This window comes from Lissotriton vulgaris, chromosome 5 (genome assembly GCF_964263255.1).
Source record: "Lissotriton vulgaris chromosome 5, aLisVul1.2, whole genome shotgun sequence".
NCBI classification, from domain to species: domain Eukaryota; kingdom Metazoa; phylum Chordata; class Amphibia; order Caudata; family Salamandridae; genus Lissotriton; species Lissotriton vulgaris.
In genome coordinates, this window is record NC_141693.1 from 715,012,707 (window position 1) to 715,030,670 (window position 17,964).

A 17,964-nucleotide genomic window follows, 5' to 3' on the forward strand; every position below is an offset into this window, starting at 1 on the left:
AAGGTTTTCGTGGAAACGGCTTAGTTGTAGAGGCTGTTTCCCTTCAGTGGTAAGTAATTTGTTCCTTTGTTGTGTTGCCCAAGTCAATGATTGTTTATTAGTTTGGATATGAGACACTTTGAGCCTCGTTACGATGGCAGTCTGTCAAACTGCTGCCTGCAAGCGTTTAGGCCAGGAGACTGTACGACTAAGTGTCTATGGGCCCACTGGCCCTATTAGAATGCGACCACCTTACAGGTGGTCGTAAAGTACTTTTTTCTACTGCGGCTTGTTGATGCTGCTCAGAAAAAGTTCAGCAGCTCAAGCAGCCATAGAAAAAGGCACTAAGTGCACATCCATGCACTGTGTAATAGGCACGCTGTGGTGCCTGGTAAAGGGTGCATGGATGCCCCCAGGCCACTTAGCAGGGTTGTATGGGAATTCGTTGTAATAACATACAACCACCACTGAAATTGTCTGCAATCGGTTAATCTCTCCATAGATACACAACAGCAACAACCAGAATACTCCCATTAGAAAATCGAAGAAAAGTGTTTTATAAAGGCGAAAACTCACAAAATGCTTGGCCTGCACCCTCCACTGGACACAATTTACATCATGGTGTTTATAGTGGAAATCTATATTATAGCCTTATTGCCCGCTATGCCAGCTATTAAAGGCCTGCCCCAGCGTTAAGGGACGAAGGCTATTAGAACATTACGCCACTAGATGGCAGAATGTCCTAATTATAAAAACAAAGGCATCAGGGTGCGAGGGAGTTGAAATCCCCGAAGCTTCAATGCCTAGATTCACAGTCTTTGTTGTGATTGTTCAACATCTAACAGCCATGTGCAGTAAATGGCTGTTAGCTGTTGAACAGTCATAGCAAGAGCTGCGAAAGGGGGCTGAAGTCAGCCCCTGGTTCTCCCCATCTTGGCTAAACTGCTTCTTTTTTTGTTCAGCTGAGCCAACGAGACCCAGGAGCTGAACAGCATTACCCATTTCACCCTCTGAGGCTCCAGTGACTCTGAGCTAAGGAGCCTCTGCCTTTTACTTTCCCCTGTCACTCCATGTATTTTGGAAAGGCAGAGGCTGTTATTAGTACATTGAAATGTTGAGAGCAGTGGGCCTATGCCAGTTTATGTAGGCCACTGCGGCTCCATTGTCTTCAATGGAGCTCTCAACATTCCAATGTTCCTATTGCTCTTGGGCAGCTTCATCACAAGACCTTATTTTAACATTGTCACGAGCGATCTATTAGTAAACAGCTTTTCTGGCTGTGCTTGGTAATACTATAGATCCCACAGATCTCATAGTGAGATCTGATTGGTTGCCAACACTTGAAACAGGAAGTGTTGGCAGCCATCTTGGAACTCAAACAAATCCAAATCCCAAGAAAAAAAGGTGAAAAAAAGAAGAAGGGTAGGAATACTCTGACCCCGTAGGCCCGGTTGTGGGGTCCCAAATGAACCCAGTCGGCAGCCAAAAATGTTTATTATACATTTTATTTTATTAATATTACCACAAATTTGTGGAGGATCCAGCACTTGTTTTGTATATGTCCCCCAGGTGGGTCAGGTCCCGGGTGGTGGATTACTAATTATAATGAGGGGAGGGAGCACACTTTTGCCCCCCTCACCAGACCAATTTCAGCTCCGGGACCCCCATCCCCCATCTAAATAGACGAAGGGGGAGTGGAGTCGCACATTCCCCCCACTTCCCAAGAAGATTTCAGCCATGGAGACTCCAACCTACGGGCCTGGCCTTGCAATCAAGAGAGACAGGGTCCTAGAGCTCCTGCTTTGTCTCCTATTTTGTCCAGTGTGTCTACCCCTGGACATATTGGTTTCCTTGCCTGCACATGTGCGAACAGGAAAACCACTGTTTGCTATTGTTTGGCAGGAGCAATTTGAAGCTCCCACCAAGCGAGAGCCAACAGTAAGTCCACTCTCAGCAGGCGGGAGTATGAAAAATGCTCCTACCTACTGGGAGTGGACTTTTCATCTATTTCCCTGCCAGCTGTGGAGTGGGCAGATTAACAGAATAAAAAATCGCTCCTGACTACAGGGAGCAGCAATTTTTTAACAGCTCCCTGCGGGCAGGAACAATGCTGGCTCCAGCTGGAGGTGGGGTGCTGGCTGAGACAGTGGGGGCCTCGGGCAATTGGAGCTCCCCCATGGCCTCCAACAAAATAGCAGTGGGTGCTCGGGGTAGGCTCCACAGCACCCACCATTTAGTGGAGAGGTTGGGGGATGGGTTCCCTCAGGTCAATACTGGTCCGGGGAGAGGGACTGCGTGCCCACCTTCCCTTTTACATACGGGCCAAGCCCTGGGGGATGAGGTCTATGGGGCCAATATTGGCCTGGGAAGGGAGGCTGCATGTCCACCTCTCCCTCTCTCTTTTTTTTTTTTATCTTTCTATTGGATTTTACATTTCAGGTGCGACATACAGCAAGCATTGGCATCTGTGATACATTATACTGAGCAAGAGCTGATAGTATACATAGTAGTAGTGGAGGAACTTATCGTGTAGTGGTATTTGGAGATGAGGAAGAGGGGGAGCCTCCCTATCAGCTTCGCCGGGTGTATCGGGAGGTGTTAAGGATACAATTGGTGGAATAGGAACCGCAGTTCAGTGAATTATACAGCAGTCTCCATGTCCATTCCTCTTGTGACTGATGCCATGAAATGATAATCCAAGTTCTAACTGGGGCCATGGGCCTTTAAACCAGGGGAAATATAGGGTTGGAGGGGGAGGGCTGCATGGGGTCGTACAGGATGAGGAGTCAAACTGGAGATGTTGCTCATCAGCATCGCTGAATACGGATTACTTATTGTCTGCAAGGTGATGTTGCACCGTCAGAATGGGAGCTGCTGGTTGCCCCCCTCTCCCTTATGAATAAGTCTGGTCTCCAGGAGATGGGCTTACCAGGGCCTAAATCATCCCTGGGATGGCACCAGGGCACCGACCATTTACTTGCCGGGCCCCTGGGGAAGGGGTCACCAGGGCCAGTATTGGCCTTGGGAGGTGGCTGCATGCGAGTTATAGTTAGCTTAGGGCACAAGTTATAGTTACCTTAGATAACTATACTGGTGAATTTCTGTGGTTTTTAGAGCTTTAAATGTTACCTTGTAATAAACATTCACCTAACAATAGCGTTTCTTTAACCTTTGTTTTTTTCAGTGAATATATAAATAAATATTTGAGTGTGTGTGGGTGTGTGGCTGTCTGCAGCTTATCGATTCGGATGTAGTGGGAACACAACTTTGCATGTACTCTGTGCTTTTCTTCCAATATTGTTGATGAACAATACAGAGAACAAGAAACTTTGTCCTTTCTTTTAACAGCAGCCAAAGAAGTGTATGGAGTGCTGGCTTTACATGGTTAGCTTTTGAAGGCTCATGGACAGCGCTATTGCGTAATTCTAAAGGATCTGCATTTTTCCGGTCAGTTTATTGGAAGTCCAGTGTATACCAGATTACAGTTGTTCAGTCTGGCCATTAACAAGGATTTCATCAGTTCCATCCAATAGGTGTACTAGAGTAAGGGCTGGACCTTTCAGAGCAATGATAGCTGCAAATTTAAACCCTTTAACGCCACTTTGATTTTGGAAGAAAAAGACATCTCTGTGATCAATAGAGCTCCATTTTTGCATTCATGGAGGTCGGCTTTCCTGATTTTATGGCTAATCCGAGATCATGGGACGGTGGCCTGTTGTATGCAAAGAATACATTATTTATCTTTGGTAACACTCTTTTGGTGGATGCTCTATCTAACTGCAGGTTTCCCACCTAGTGAATCTTCAAAGACGCCAGACTGGATCACGAAACTCTTGCAATAGCTCCCAAGTGCCGGTATGTGGTGCCATTAGCATCTTTCATGACTCCGTCCCAACTGCAGACATAAGGAGGATGCACATAGATATCATCCCTGTGCGCTGACATCATTGTATTCACTGGTGTTTTCCATGCGTTAGGCACAACTGCCTTTCCTTTTTTCCCACCAGCGATTCCAACAAATAGCTGATCATTCACCTGGTACTTCATAGTCCTAATAATGTGGACGCTAAGGGCCCGCTGTGAATGTAAAAGGTGTAGCCTTTCCTCCTCCTTAGACTGGTGTAGCTAGAGTGACCAACTGTCTGTACATTTCACAGACCCTCCATTATTTAGGACTCTTGTCCATTGTCCGTGAGGAATCTGTAGCAATGAAAAGTACACCAGTAGGTCCTTGAAGTTAGGTTCTTTATTAAAACCGCCAGCACAGAGGAATAAGTCATATAGCTATCAAGACACAGAGCTTCTCTAATAACAGCTCTCTAAGAATGCACATACACATATAAACAATTCTGGAACATACTCAATGTTTCACACAATACAGAGATCTTAAAGTGATATACCTACACAGATCTTAAAGTGATATACTACACAATCCCCCTTCTTAAAAAAAAACAACAAAACAAAACACAAAAATAATAATATTAAGTACAATCAAACAACTGCAAACCTTTAGATTTTTTAACAATTCTTCCACTTGAAGTTTTGATGACAGATTCATTAGGCACAAAGTTAGGTACATCCGATGACACTTGTGAACCTTCCTTAACCTGAGAACTATCCCCAGATATAGGAACACCCTCATGAATGTCAACACCAGAAGGTGAATTATCACAAGAGATATCACCATCCTGAGACTCATCCACCGTAATGTCCCACCACCAAGATACAAATTTTTGCACATCTCTTTATCTTTGTTACTTTGACCATCACCACGGAATACAGGTGCAAGACGACTAAAATGCCATACCTCACCATTTTGTAATAAGGCAGTATTGTTCATAACTTTAACAACCATTCTAGGTTCACTGTACTTACTCTCACCTTTTGTGGTCTTCCTGGCACTCTTAACTCGAACCCATTGACCTTTGCATAAACTGGCCTCTTTAGTTCCATGTTTGGAATCATAATAGATTTTATTCTTTGTCTGTGAATCCATAATGCTCTTTCTAATTTTAGTTAAATCACAATTAGTCATGCCACTTTTATCTATCCAACCCAGATTGATCTTAGAATGTGGAATTCTACCTCTCATTAATGAAAAGGGACTTTGATTTGTTGAGCCATGAATGGTACTCCTATAAGCCCACAGCAATTTCTTCAATTCAACATCCCATGATAAGTTACCCTTATTTGCCAACTGCAATACTCCTTTAATACTACGGTTGGCTCTTTCCACAATACCGTTCCCACTAGGATGGTAAAGAGCAGTAAACCTTTGTTGTATACCTGAAACTAATAAATAGTTTTTCAACGCCATGGATTTAAATTGCACACCATTGTCTGATAATATATACTTAGGAAAGCCTTCCCTTAAGAAAATCTCATCTAGAAAAGTAATGACAGTTTTAGTATTAATCACATTTACTAGACTGCTCTCTAACCATCTTGAAAATGTGTCAATTAAGACTAGGATGTACTTCTGAACTCCATCTTGCCAAGTGACAGGACCCATAAAATCAATAGCTACAACCTCCCAAGGAAATGTAGGACAATCAGGAGGAGCTAATGGTGGATTAAAAGTTATAAAGGTTTTATCAGAGATTTCACACTGTACACATGAGCTCACACATCTTTCAACCTCTACATCCATCTTAGGCCACCAATAAAGTTCTTTAATACGAAGTTTTGTGCGAGTAATCCCTGAATGACAAAGATCAATGATTTTTTTTCTTAAGTCCTTAGGTGGAATGATTCTATCACCTCGTACAACTAACATATTGGACATACTAAGTTCATCTCGAACTTCCCAAAAAACCTCTTAAATCATCATTTATGATTTTCTTGTCCATGCCATTTCAACCTTTGACAATCAATTGTTTCAAAACAAATAAAACTTGGCCATTGTTTTCCACTTCGAGCCATTCTTCTTGCGTAAAACTACCTTGAGTTTTATCGAAAGAAATATGTGCAATAGAAAAATCATTCCACTGATTTTTATCTAACTCAATTAGCGGTAATGACATACGGATTAAAAAATCAGCCGTGACGTTTCTTGTGCCTGGCACGTATTGCACCTCATACATAAAGTCTTGCAGCCTCATGGACAACCTTGCTATCCTTGCTGTGGCATTGGTAAGACCATCCGTTGTAAGTAACTTCGTTAGAGGTTTATGGTCACAGCGAACAATAAACTTCCTTCGCCACAAAATCTTCCTGAAATGCTCTAAAGCCCACAGCAAGGGTCTCCCTTTCAACAACTGAATAACGTTCTTCTGTGGGAGAAAGGGACCGAGAAGCAAATGCTATGATGACCTCCTTGTTGTTCTCATTGATTTGGGTAAGGACACTACCCAACCCCTTGCTACTGGCATCAGTTGTGACTATAGTATCAGCATTAGGATCAAAACCTTGCAAACTAGGAGCCTGTGAAATCGCCTTTTTAATTTAATCAAACGATCTCTGGCACAGTTCACACCAATTAAATTGTACCTTGTTCTTAAGTAGAAACCTCATAATATGGGTTTTTTCTGAAAATCTATCTACAACTTTGCATAAAACTCAGCAAGTCCTAGAATTGATCTAAGATCTTCTTTAGATTTAGGTGCAGGAGCATCTCTAATTGCACTCACCAAACTAGATTTTGGCCTTATACCAGATGAGCCAACTTCATGCCCCAGGTAAGTAACACTTTTCTCCTCAAACTTACACTTGGAAGGTTCTGCTGTAACTCCCTTATTGTGCAAAATACCCATTACCTTCCTCAAATGCTCATCATGTATCTTCTTGTTTTGGCCCATAATAAGGATGTCGTCCTGAAAAAATACTTGGCCTTGCATATCACCAAATAACTCATGCATAAGCCTTTGAAAAACGGCCGCAGCGGACGCTAACCCAAACGGCATGCGGCAAAATTGAAAACACCCAAAAGGAGTGCAAAAGGAAGTAAGGTGTTTACTCATAGGCTGTAAGGAAATTTGATGATACGCACAAGACAAATCGATAGTTGAAAACCATTTAGCCCCTTTGGTCAAGGTAAGCATCTCATCGATCCTAGGAAGGGGAAAGCGATCAACAATTATATTATCATTCAAATACCTTAAATCTATGCACATGCGGATTTTGCCATTTGGGCGTCTGGCGATAACGATTGGAGAAATCCAATCAGACGCCTCTACAGGTTCAATTATTCTAGCATCTAACAATTTATCAATCTCTCTCTTTACTTCATCACAAATGATGAGTGGAATGTGACGAACCTTATGTACCTTTGGAATAGCGCTAGGTTTGACTCTAATTTTGTGTGAAAAGCCTTGGAGATTCCCAATACTTCCATTAAAGACTTCTGGAAATTCTTTCAAAACCCAATTCTTTGTGCTTTCAGATTCACACATGACTAAAACCTGTTCTGGGCTATTAGGATTAAGAATTATGTCAAGTGAGCGTTGATCCTTCCAACCCAAAACAGGTGGTCCATCTTTAGCTACATACAGTTTACATACAGCTCTTCTACCTTTAAATTCAAACATTAGGGATCGAAATCCTAACATTTCAATTTTTTGTCCAGTGAAACTAGCAGGAATTACATCTGTAGGTTGAAGTTGCGGCCCAATTTCCCTTGTAAATTTCTTATCCCAAGTAGATTTGGGTATTATAGTAAACAGAGATCCAAAATCCGCTGCTACTTGTAGATCTATACCACCAAAGGAGACTATACATAAAGGTTTGTTGCTATTATCACCAGTAATATTTACAACTACATGTCTCGCTTTGTTGCTTGAAGGATCGAACTCCTCATCCTGATAATCCTCATCATTATCTGATAAGTCAGAGTCATCATTAGTTACACAAGTTACTCTTGTTTTCTTTTGACATTTTCTTCTACATTGTTTAGTGAAATGACCAATTAAGCCACAAACCGCACACTTTGAAGACTTAGTAGGGCATTTATCAAACCTGTCAGTATGTGATGTGCTACCACATCTGTAACAAGCGAAAAACTGAGTAGAGTTATCTTCTTTCTTGAAACTAGGATTTTGGTGTGGTTTCCAATTATGATAATTTTGATATTGTTGGGACTGTCTCACATTAGTATTCTTGTCTCTCCTTGTGTCATTGATCTTATTAACAGTGACTGGCTCATTGGAAGAAGAGACTGCTTTGGCACATCTATCTGAAAGTTCTGCTTTTTTAACTAATGTGATAATGTCTTTGAGACATGCATACCCTTCTATCCACAACTTGTCTTGGACATTCTTATTCTTACTACACATCACAGCTTGATCCCTAATCATATCACCATGAAGGAGTCCAAACTTGCAATTGATGGCCAAATTCTTTAGAACAGAGATATAATCCTCAATGGTCTCATTTGTATTTTGTTTACGCTTATAGAAGGCGCGTCTAGAAACTGCGACACATACAATTGGGGAATAATGGTCATCAAGTTCAGCTATAGCACACTTAAATACATCCAGATCTCCACTTCTTTCAATCGTTTGCATCTGTAAATACACTCTGAGACCTTCAGGTCCTAAACAATGCATTAAAATTCTTTTTTTTTCTTTCTGGAGACATAATACTGCCATTATCCTCTAGAGTGGCAATATAATTCAAAAAATATTCTTTCCAATCCAACCATTTGATATTAGGTTCACCTGGATTAACTAAAAATGATTTTGGATCACTCAAGGTAATGCTCATGTTACTCTGTGAAGAAGAAGCTGTCATAATACTTGTGGAAGCTGTTCTTGACTCTCCATCCATTTTTTTTTAACACAAGAACAAATGCATAATAAAAACTTGTAATCTTACTGTATAAGAACGATGAAGTCTGGGAAAGCACAGGTTAATTCCTTAAAATTGCTGTTGTTATCGTGTGTAAGAACGGTAAATTATAAGCTTTTAAAAGTACAGGTTAACTGCTCGATTTCCTGTTGTTCGCGCTGAATAAAGAAGAAGAAACAAAAATGATTAAAAATGGCCGACACGTTGTGTGCCCCTTGCGTGACCTGTGACGTCAATCAGTTGAATATCTGGTGAAGACAACAACGCGCGCCGGTTGTTACACACGCGCCGGTTGTTTGAAGGGAAACACGCTGTAACGATGGCAGCAAGCTCGCGCTCCACGCTTCTGATTCACAGGCAGCTCCCGGCTCAGATTTTAAAGGTAAACAACGCGCTCCCACGATGCTGGCTAACACTTGAGTTCACGGAAACTTGGAAATATCGCATTTGTCATCCGCATTAAATTTAAAGATAAAGAAGATTGCTAAAAGGCTGGCCACTCATTAATTTTGACTGCTTTTAAACGAAGAAATATCAAAATAGATAGCAGTATTAAAAGTCAGAATAAAGAACAACTCCCTGATAGAAGGATGTCAGGAGTATTTTTCCTCCATGTAGAGTTGAATAGGCCAGTGCAATTTCTTGAATTTTCCCAGTAGTTCGTTCTTTTGTTGAAAATACAAAGTTCATTTAAATTCCTTATGAAGCTTGCACTGAGGGTTCCTGGTCCTCGTCGCCTAATCAGTGTAGCAATGAAAAGTACACCAGTAGATCCTTGTAGTTAGGTTCTTTATTAAAATCCCCAGCACAGAGGAATAAGTCATACAGCTATCAATACACAGAGCCTCTCCAATAACAGCTCTCTAAGAATGTACATATACATATAAACAATTCTAGAACATACTCAATGTTCCACACAAAACAGAGATCTTAAAGTGATATACTTACACAGATCTTAAAGTGATATACTACAGAATCCTTTCATGGATACCTTATATTTATATTTTCTGATATTAGAGCGACCTGTCAGGGACAAGCAGCCTGAGAGTTCTGTTACTCTCACTGCAGGGGACAGCTCGCACTCCTACTGTGATCTTAAGGGCCTGCAGCAGCCCCTCCCTGACCTGGCACAGACTGTTATCAGGCCATTAATCATTCTGTATATCGGTCTAATTATTACATAAAGAATGATAATGGGCCTCTGCGCAGGGACTGAATTTGCTGGGCATCCTCCTGCCAGAGCCTAGGGTATGCTACCCTGCTATTGTTTAGCGGCTCCTGTCACCTCACCAGGGGCCACGTTCTGGGGAGGTGGATGTTTAATTTTGGTGCGTGTTGCCCAGGCGCATCTACTGTTAACCTCTTACACTGTCATACAAGCAGTGACAATGGTAAAACACTATTTTTCCTTTATTATTTATTTCTTATGCACCAATAGAACACAATTTCTATATTTGTGCTGTTATTATTTTATGTTTACCCTGGCCCCGACCCCCCCTTAGCTTTTACACATCACATCCCCTTGGTAAGTATTGATAGGGTCTGATGTTTTTTTCAATGGGGGAAAGGAGGCATGTAAGATCTGAGAAGCCTTCAGCTTTGACCTTTTTCTTCATTTTTTTTGGGGGGAGGGGGAATATACAAACGCAGGTATTTAAGATTCACTGGCACATACAACAGATGCAGTGCACGGTCGAGTCCCATGGCATCAGCCATGCAGGGTTCCTGAGCACTCTGAAAAGCTCAGCATGAGCAGAACCTGTGCGAGCTTTGCTGATGTGCAAGCACATAAGATAAAGCACAGCTTCCAGTAGTGCAAGTTTCCCTCACACACAGAATGAGTAAAGCACATGCAGTAGCCTGAGCTTTCCTAACACATAGACCACTTCAGACCATTTGACAAAGCAGATAGTTTGGGCTTTTGTATAGTGAACACTTCTAGTGTCTCCTTACCATTTGGCCCAGGATCATTCAGAACATTAGCCCTGAACCATTTCTAGTGGTGAGGGCTTCAGATAAAGTAGTGGTCCAGCTCATTGACTAGGCTGGATAGAAGTGTGGCATAACTAAGGTGCAGGCATTGAATTACAGTGCGAAGATCTGGCAATGAAGACAGGATAAGGTGTGACCCTGGTGGCAGTGAACTAACATTTGTAGGCAACACAGAGCTGGTGGTGGTCTGTGTGAGGAGTTAGCACTCGTTAGACAGGGGGGCTGAATAAAGAACAGCCTTGGCAAGCTGCATTGCTTGAAGTGTACATACAGAAGTACAGGTGCTCACTATCCCAGGGTACCTCTTTGGTACGGAGAAGTGCTAATGCTGTCCTTTCCTAATAAAAGATGTGCACCAACTCAGTAACTTCTCATTTAAAGCCCTGATATCCATTGTGAGGAATGGGCAATGGAGGCTATATGGTTTATGATGTTCTACAGATTGCAAATTCTTCGACTCCTAAACTCAAGAGTGTTTCACCAGCTCCTTTCCACCTACAATGTAATAAACATTAAAGATCAATTACACCAACTCAATTTCTGCTGTTGAAAACAAAATGCAGGAATTGTAACCTATGCTTTTATTTAATTTAAAGGTCAATATAGATTTTTTTTGTATGCTAGGAAACTGTTTTAATATAAACAATAATTGATATATTTACCTTAGTGCTTTGACCTGGTACCATACAGGATAATCAAATGATGCTGGTAGGCAGTCTGAGGAGCTAGTGGGCCAAGCTCTGGGGAGGTGGAGTTTTCATTTTGGCACTCCATACAGGGTTAAAGGTACAGCCTTTAGATCCCTTGTGGGCCAGCGATTTATAGACTGCAAACATCACTTTAAATCTGGTGCACTAGCTTGAATCTGTGAGTAACATACTGGGCCTCGTTCCATAAAAATGTCACCTGGGAGAAAATATGAAATAACCAGAGCATCTTGGATTCACACCAGCTATCTTTTATTGTAGTCCCAGTATATAAATAAGAACAATTCTGAGCCTATCATGAGATGTACATGTGCCTAATGAGATACAGCGCGCTTCACTCACAAAATTGGCAATTTGGTCAAGTAGGGTCACTTCTATAATTGGATCAAGTGTGTGACTGCTCAGGAACTAATTCTAAGAGTAATCTTACAAAGCTGTGGCAGTCTCAACATCATTGGAGGACTCCCATGTGTAAACATTTATATGTTCAGGTATGCAGCTTGATTGTATTTTGATTAAAAAGGTCAAATATAATGCAAAAGTGCATTGGCACTTGCTACCATTTCTTCTCTAAAGAGAAAAAATAGTTTCCTGTTGAGAAACCCGTCCCCATAAACCCTCACCAATTTTTGGAAAGCCCCGCCCTTTTACAGCCCTGAAAACGGATTCAACACTTGACAAAAGTAAATCTACCCTGTTTTAAGGATATTAAAGTACCTGCTAAAGCTTTTTGTATACATTTATACTTGCTAGTTTCCCTGGTGTTCTAATCTCAGAATGCTGATGGGTATAGGAAAGTGATGAATGGAGTGCTTGAATTAATCTCAGTCACTACTCACTCAGGCCGCATCCCAGTCCATCGATATTTTGCACATCATTCCACCTTAGTTTGGAAGTACCGCAGAGGGATAGTTTGCCTCCAGCGAAGCACAATGTGGAACATGCACATCAAATAATAATTTTTTATGTAGACAGGTCAGTGGGTTACTGCTTTTGTCACAGGAACCCTTTGGTTAATTGCAGTTCATAAGATACAATCCTAATATAGCACAGTGAGCTATGAACCAGCATCAAATAGCAACATTGAAACTGCAAGGCACAAGTTTAAAGCCTTATTGTTTGCTCTAATTTTTCAATATTCTAGGGTTGATAAATAGGGCTCCTTTGGATAATAATAATCTGGGTAGGGTTGGCAATGGTTTGCACACCTCTCTTCCTAATTTGTTTTTTCTGCCAATTCTCCCGCTCATAGTGGGGGCAGAACCGGTGGGAGCCAGTTGTTGGGGGCAGCAAAAGGCAGGGTCAGCTTGGTCTTGTTGGCGGACATCGACAATGCGTTTGACTCGCTGAGTTTGACCTACTTTTTTGACTCCTAGAAGCCATTAACCTGGGACCCTGGTTCATGGCATTTGTGAAACTACTGTATACGGATCTCACCGCCTCGGTTCTGCTCGGCCCCCTTCCCTATTCGTAGGGGTATGAGGCAGGGTGCCTCCTATCCCCTCTCCTATTCGCCTTAGCGATTGAGCCCTTAGCAGCATGGGTGCGCCAGGACCATGTCCTCAGGAGACTGAACTGGTCGCCGGAGCACTCAGACAGTATTGCGCTTTACGCCGACAACGCCCTGTTCTTCATGTCAGACCCTTGGGCCTCTGGGCCTCCTGTTCTCCAAATTCTCAGAATCTTCGGAGAGACCTCTGGACTCTGTGCCAATCCGTACAAATCTAGACTGTTCCCTATTCACGGCGAGCATAGGAGTCAGGCCTGGCCTTCGCAGCTGATCATTGCGGACGAGGGCCTTAAGTACCTTGGGGTCTTCATAACGCGGTGCCCCGGCACTACATAGCTCCGTTTCTAACCGCCGTTCGGGATGAAACGGCAATCTGGTCACAACTACCCTTATCGATGTACGGCCGGTCTGCAATTTTTAAAATGGTGTCTCTGCCGCGCTTACTCTACAGGCTCCAGAACTACCTGTACCCTAGCCCCCGTCGTGGTTTCTCCAAATCAATGCACTCCTGAATAGATTCCTCTGGCAAGGGGGCAAAATCCGCGTGGCACTCGCAACATGTATACAGTCCACGTATTGTGGTTGTATCGAAGCATCAGATGTCCACGCATGCTACTGGGCTTTGCACCTCCTGGTGGTCAATGAGTGGTGGTATGGTTCCCAGACAGATCCGGCCTAGGCAGTGGAGCAGTTAGCCATGGCGGGTAACCCGCTGCTCCATCTCCTATACAGTAGCTCTTCCCTGGAGGCACTGTCCCCGGACTGCCGGATAGTCATTCAGACATGGAGGAAGGTGGTTAGGTCCACGGGTTGGTGAAGTATGCTGACTGGCGCCGCTCCTCTCTGGCTGGGAACTTATCTTCAGCCTGTCTCGTCACTTGTGGGGTTTCGTAGATGGGACAATATCAGTATATCCACCCTCGGGGACATCAAACAGTGGACCACTCTTAAATCCTTTCAAAGGCTGCAGACGGATTTTAACCTTCATAAATCGCAGTTCCATTGCTATTTAAAGCTCCGTCACGCACCATGTTGACTATTCACTTTTCTCTGCACCATAAACATGTAGCCTGAATGGCATTGTGTGGGTGTTAAGGTGTGGGGTCTCTAAGGGTGGCACAATATGTGCTGCAGCCCTTAGAGGAATTTCCTGGTCACGGTGCCCTTGGTACCAATGGTACCTTCTACAATGGGCTTACCTGGGGCCAGGGATGTGCACATTATGGATACACGGTTACAGTTTGGGAAAAAAACACATACCCTGGGAACCTTATTGGCAGAGACCCAGGGTACATTAAGTAAAAGTGCATCAGACTTTGGCAAAAAGTGTGTTGGGGGGGTTACTGCAACAGAAACCTACTTTCTTACACCTGGTTGCTTACAATATTCAGGCACCGACAAGGATATTGCAGGGTCATATATGCTCATGCAGATATGCACTCACAGGAGATATAGTGTACCCTGACTTGGAGTTACAAGGTCTGCAATAGGGATTACTTACCCATATCCCATGCAGTGTCTGTGGGCATGGTACACAGGGATGTGTGCCATGTAGACTCTTCAGTTTTGTCTGCACCAAGACAAGCAGGTTGCTGTGGCACTGTACATGTGCTTGGTGAGGGGTCACTCAAGGTGGTACAATTTATGCTGCAGCCTTCAGGGACTCTTTTTAGCCACAAGGCTCTTGGTAGCAGGGGTACCTTTTACCAGGGACTTATATGTGAGCTAAAATGATGCCAATTGTGGTATAGTTTTAGGTAAAGAACACCAGTACTGGGAACCTGGACAGCAGGGACCCAGTACACCTGCAAAAAAGCCAGGCAAAATGTGTGTGTGGGGGGGGGGGGGGGGGGGGGGGGGGGGGGTGGTGGAGGTACTGCAACAAAAACCGAGCTTCCTACAGCTGGCCACTTTGTAAAACTGCACTCTAGTCCAGCACTGCACACCCCGTTTAGCTATATTCTATGCCTGCTGGTTTACATCTCACAATACCACTTAGATATGAGATGCGAGTAAAGTCCATCCGAGCATATCTTCCCGACCACTTCTCGGACCAAACATGCCTGCTTAGAACCATGAACTATAAACAAAATATAAGACAGGAGAACACAGTTCAATAACCATATAAATAGTTATGAATATATGAAATACCACGAAAAGGCCTGCACAGTTGTTCAAAGCAACATGCATACCAGAAAACCATTAAGTGCATTATTGTCTCAACCTAGTATAAACTTATTTTGAATTGTACTTGTGTTGGTTGTCTATTTCCCTCCTCTGATGCGTCTGTAAAATGTATCTTTCGTCCCATATTTTTTTCCTCAATTTTGACCTTCTGTCCAGAATTTTTGTCCTGACTTTTTACCCTTAGTCCTGAACTATACACTCACTGTCCTGAATTTGCAGTCATGTCAGTTGGTCACCTTAGATGTAGCAGAGAGAAGACTACTGCGAGTATTATGAACTGCCTGATACAAAACAATGACACCACATTCAGAAGAAAAGATACACAGGTCCTAAATACCAGTTTGAAAGGGAAGAAGGTAGTGTATGTGCAGAAATGATTGTAATGACAAACACGGTCTTCAGAGGTCGAATTCTCAGGGTCCAAGTATGAAGAGGCTGCAAAAGAGCACACATCAAGAATGTTAATAAATTGAGGTCCCACTATCGCATAATCAAGAAGGTAAGAGGAAATATGAGTGAAAGGCCAACATCCATCACTCAATGGCTATGGCAGCAAAATCAGCGATATGGAATCCCCAATGATGAGTCCACTGCAGGCGAAGATTCAAATGCAGGACTTGCATGTGCCAACAACTATGGGGCACTAGTAGTACGCTAGGTGCTAGTCTCAGAATTGTTAAGAATGGGGCAGTAGCTCTTTCCCAAAACACTGAGATCACAGACCAAAATTCCTGAGCTAACTGAAGCTGTGATGATGCCCACTGGTAACAGCATCTAGAATGGCCCGACAAATGGAAGCCTCTGAGAAGGTCAAAGATCTCACCTGGATATGGTGATGAAAATCCCACAGCACACAGTAACCACACTATTGTTTAAAAAATGATGCATGATTAGCCGAGGTAAATCCTACCTTCAGCAGCCAGTTAAGATACAAGATTACAGGAATACCTGTCTTTCAAAATTAGGCACCCACTATTGATATGACCTCTGTAAAGACCCAAGGGGCAACGTTAAGCCAAATAGAAAGGATGGTGAATTGGAAATGAGCTGAACCTTCTACAAAGCAGAAATGATTTCTGGGAGCCTGCAGGATGTGGACATGAAAGTACCCATTCAGCAGGTCTAGGGACAGCATCCAGTCCATGGCATCATAAGCCATCATTATGAACTTCTCCTGTTATGTTATGTTATCTGGAATTTATAAAGTGCACGGCTACTCCCAGGAGTGTCCCGGGCCGAGATAAAAAGACCACAATAACAACAAGACAGAGATCCGGATAAAGCCACGTTTTCATATTCCACCTAAAAGTAAGGAGGTCCGGGATCTGTCGCAGTGTGGGAGGCTGTGGGGTCTCTAAGGGTGGCACAATATGTGCTGCAGCCCATAGAGGAATTTCCTGGTCACAGTGCCCTTGGTACCAATGGTACCTTCTACAATGGGATGCTACTACTTGAAGAGATCTACCCCCCAACCCGGAAGAGCGTGATCTTCGAGGTCGAGATCAAGTGCTGGGTAGAGGATCCCAGGGTGCTCTGCGGAGTGTAAGACTGAAATCTTTCCCTTAGGTAGGGGGCACCGATCTTATGAAAAGCTTTAAAAACCAGGACAAGAGCTTTAAAATTGAATCTGAAAGAGACACGTTAGTGATAGATTCCTTACCTTAGAATATCCCCAGGCGTCAGACTGGATCCGGAAATTTTTGCGTAGCAATACCCCTGCGCGCTGGTAGGCGTCGTCTGCGGCTCCGCGTCCGTCGTCGGCGTCGTGAGCGCCGGGATGACGTCATCGGAGTATATAGACGGCGCCCTTGCGCGCTGACGTCAGTTCTTCTTTTTTCCGCGCCAGCTAGCGCAGATCCGGAAGAAGCTCTACCCCCAGTCACTTTTTGACTGAAAACTTTTTTGATCTTTTTGATCCTCTAGTTAGTCGATTCTCGACTATCGGTGCCAGGGATGCCCGGGTTCAAGCCTTGCTCGAAGTGCGGCCGACTCATGTCGGTCACGGACCCCCATCGCCGGTGCCTGAAGTGCTTAGGCCTCGACCACGACGATCGAACCTGCTCCGACTGCCGGGCCCTGACGTCGAAGGCTAGGCGGGAGCGGTCCCGCAAGCGTCTCGAGCTGAGGCAGTCGGCCCCGCGCCGCTCCAGGTCCCGGTCCCGTTCCCACGGGAGGTCGAGGGACAGGTCGCGAGGTCGGAGTCATCGACGTTCCGGGAGTGGACACCGATCGTCTGGTTCCAAGTCCTCAGGTAAGAGGCATGAGAGGTCGGAGCGACACCATCGATCCTCCGACCCGCCCCGTCGCTCGCACGATGCGACCGGGGATTCGGGCGACACCGCCCACGCGGCTCCGCGGGAGTTGCAAGCGTCGCCGCCTGCCCCACACCTTCGGGTCCCTGGGCACGGCGCGTCGCAGGAGGAGGTCGAGAGGTACCTCATGGCCATGAGGGCCCTCCCTCCTCAGTCGGTTCCCGTGGCGCCTTCGGGCCGATCGGCTCCGTCTGGAGGTCCTTCCGGGTCGGGCGCTTCGGCCCCGACGACGTCGGGTGCTTCGGCCCCGGCGCCGCTGGCGACTTCGGTCCCGGCGCCGCGCCACCTCGCTGGATCCGGCTCCGGATCCGGGACCTCGCCGGTCGACCTTACGACCTCGCCGGCGACGTCCCTTCAGGTGTCGTCCCCGGCAGCCGAAGTGGTTGCCGACCCCAATGCTTCCTACGGTCCTACTCAGGTGTCGGAGGGGCGCCGCTGGGCGCCGATTCCGTCGGCCTTCGGAGAGTTCTATCTCCACGAGGAGGCCCTGGCT

The 17,964-nt window shown here is 44.5% G+C and overlaps 1 protein-coding gene across 1 annotated transcript in view; it reads right to left on the bottom strand.

Moving 5' to 3' along the window:
* ZSWIM8 (zinc finger SWIM-type containing 8) overlaps positions 1-17,964 on the bottom strand; it is a 2,802,584-nt gene that overhangs the window by 1,182,222 nt on the left and 1,602,398 nt on the right. The gene's annotated exons all lie outside the window — the stretch shown is intronic.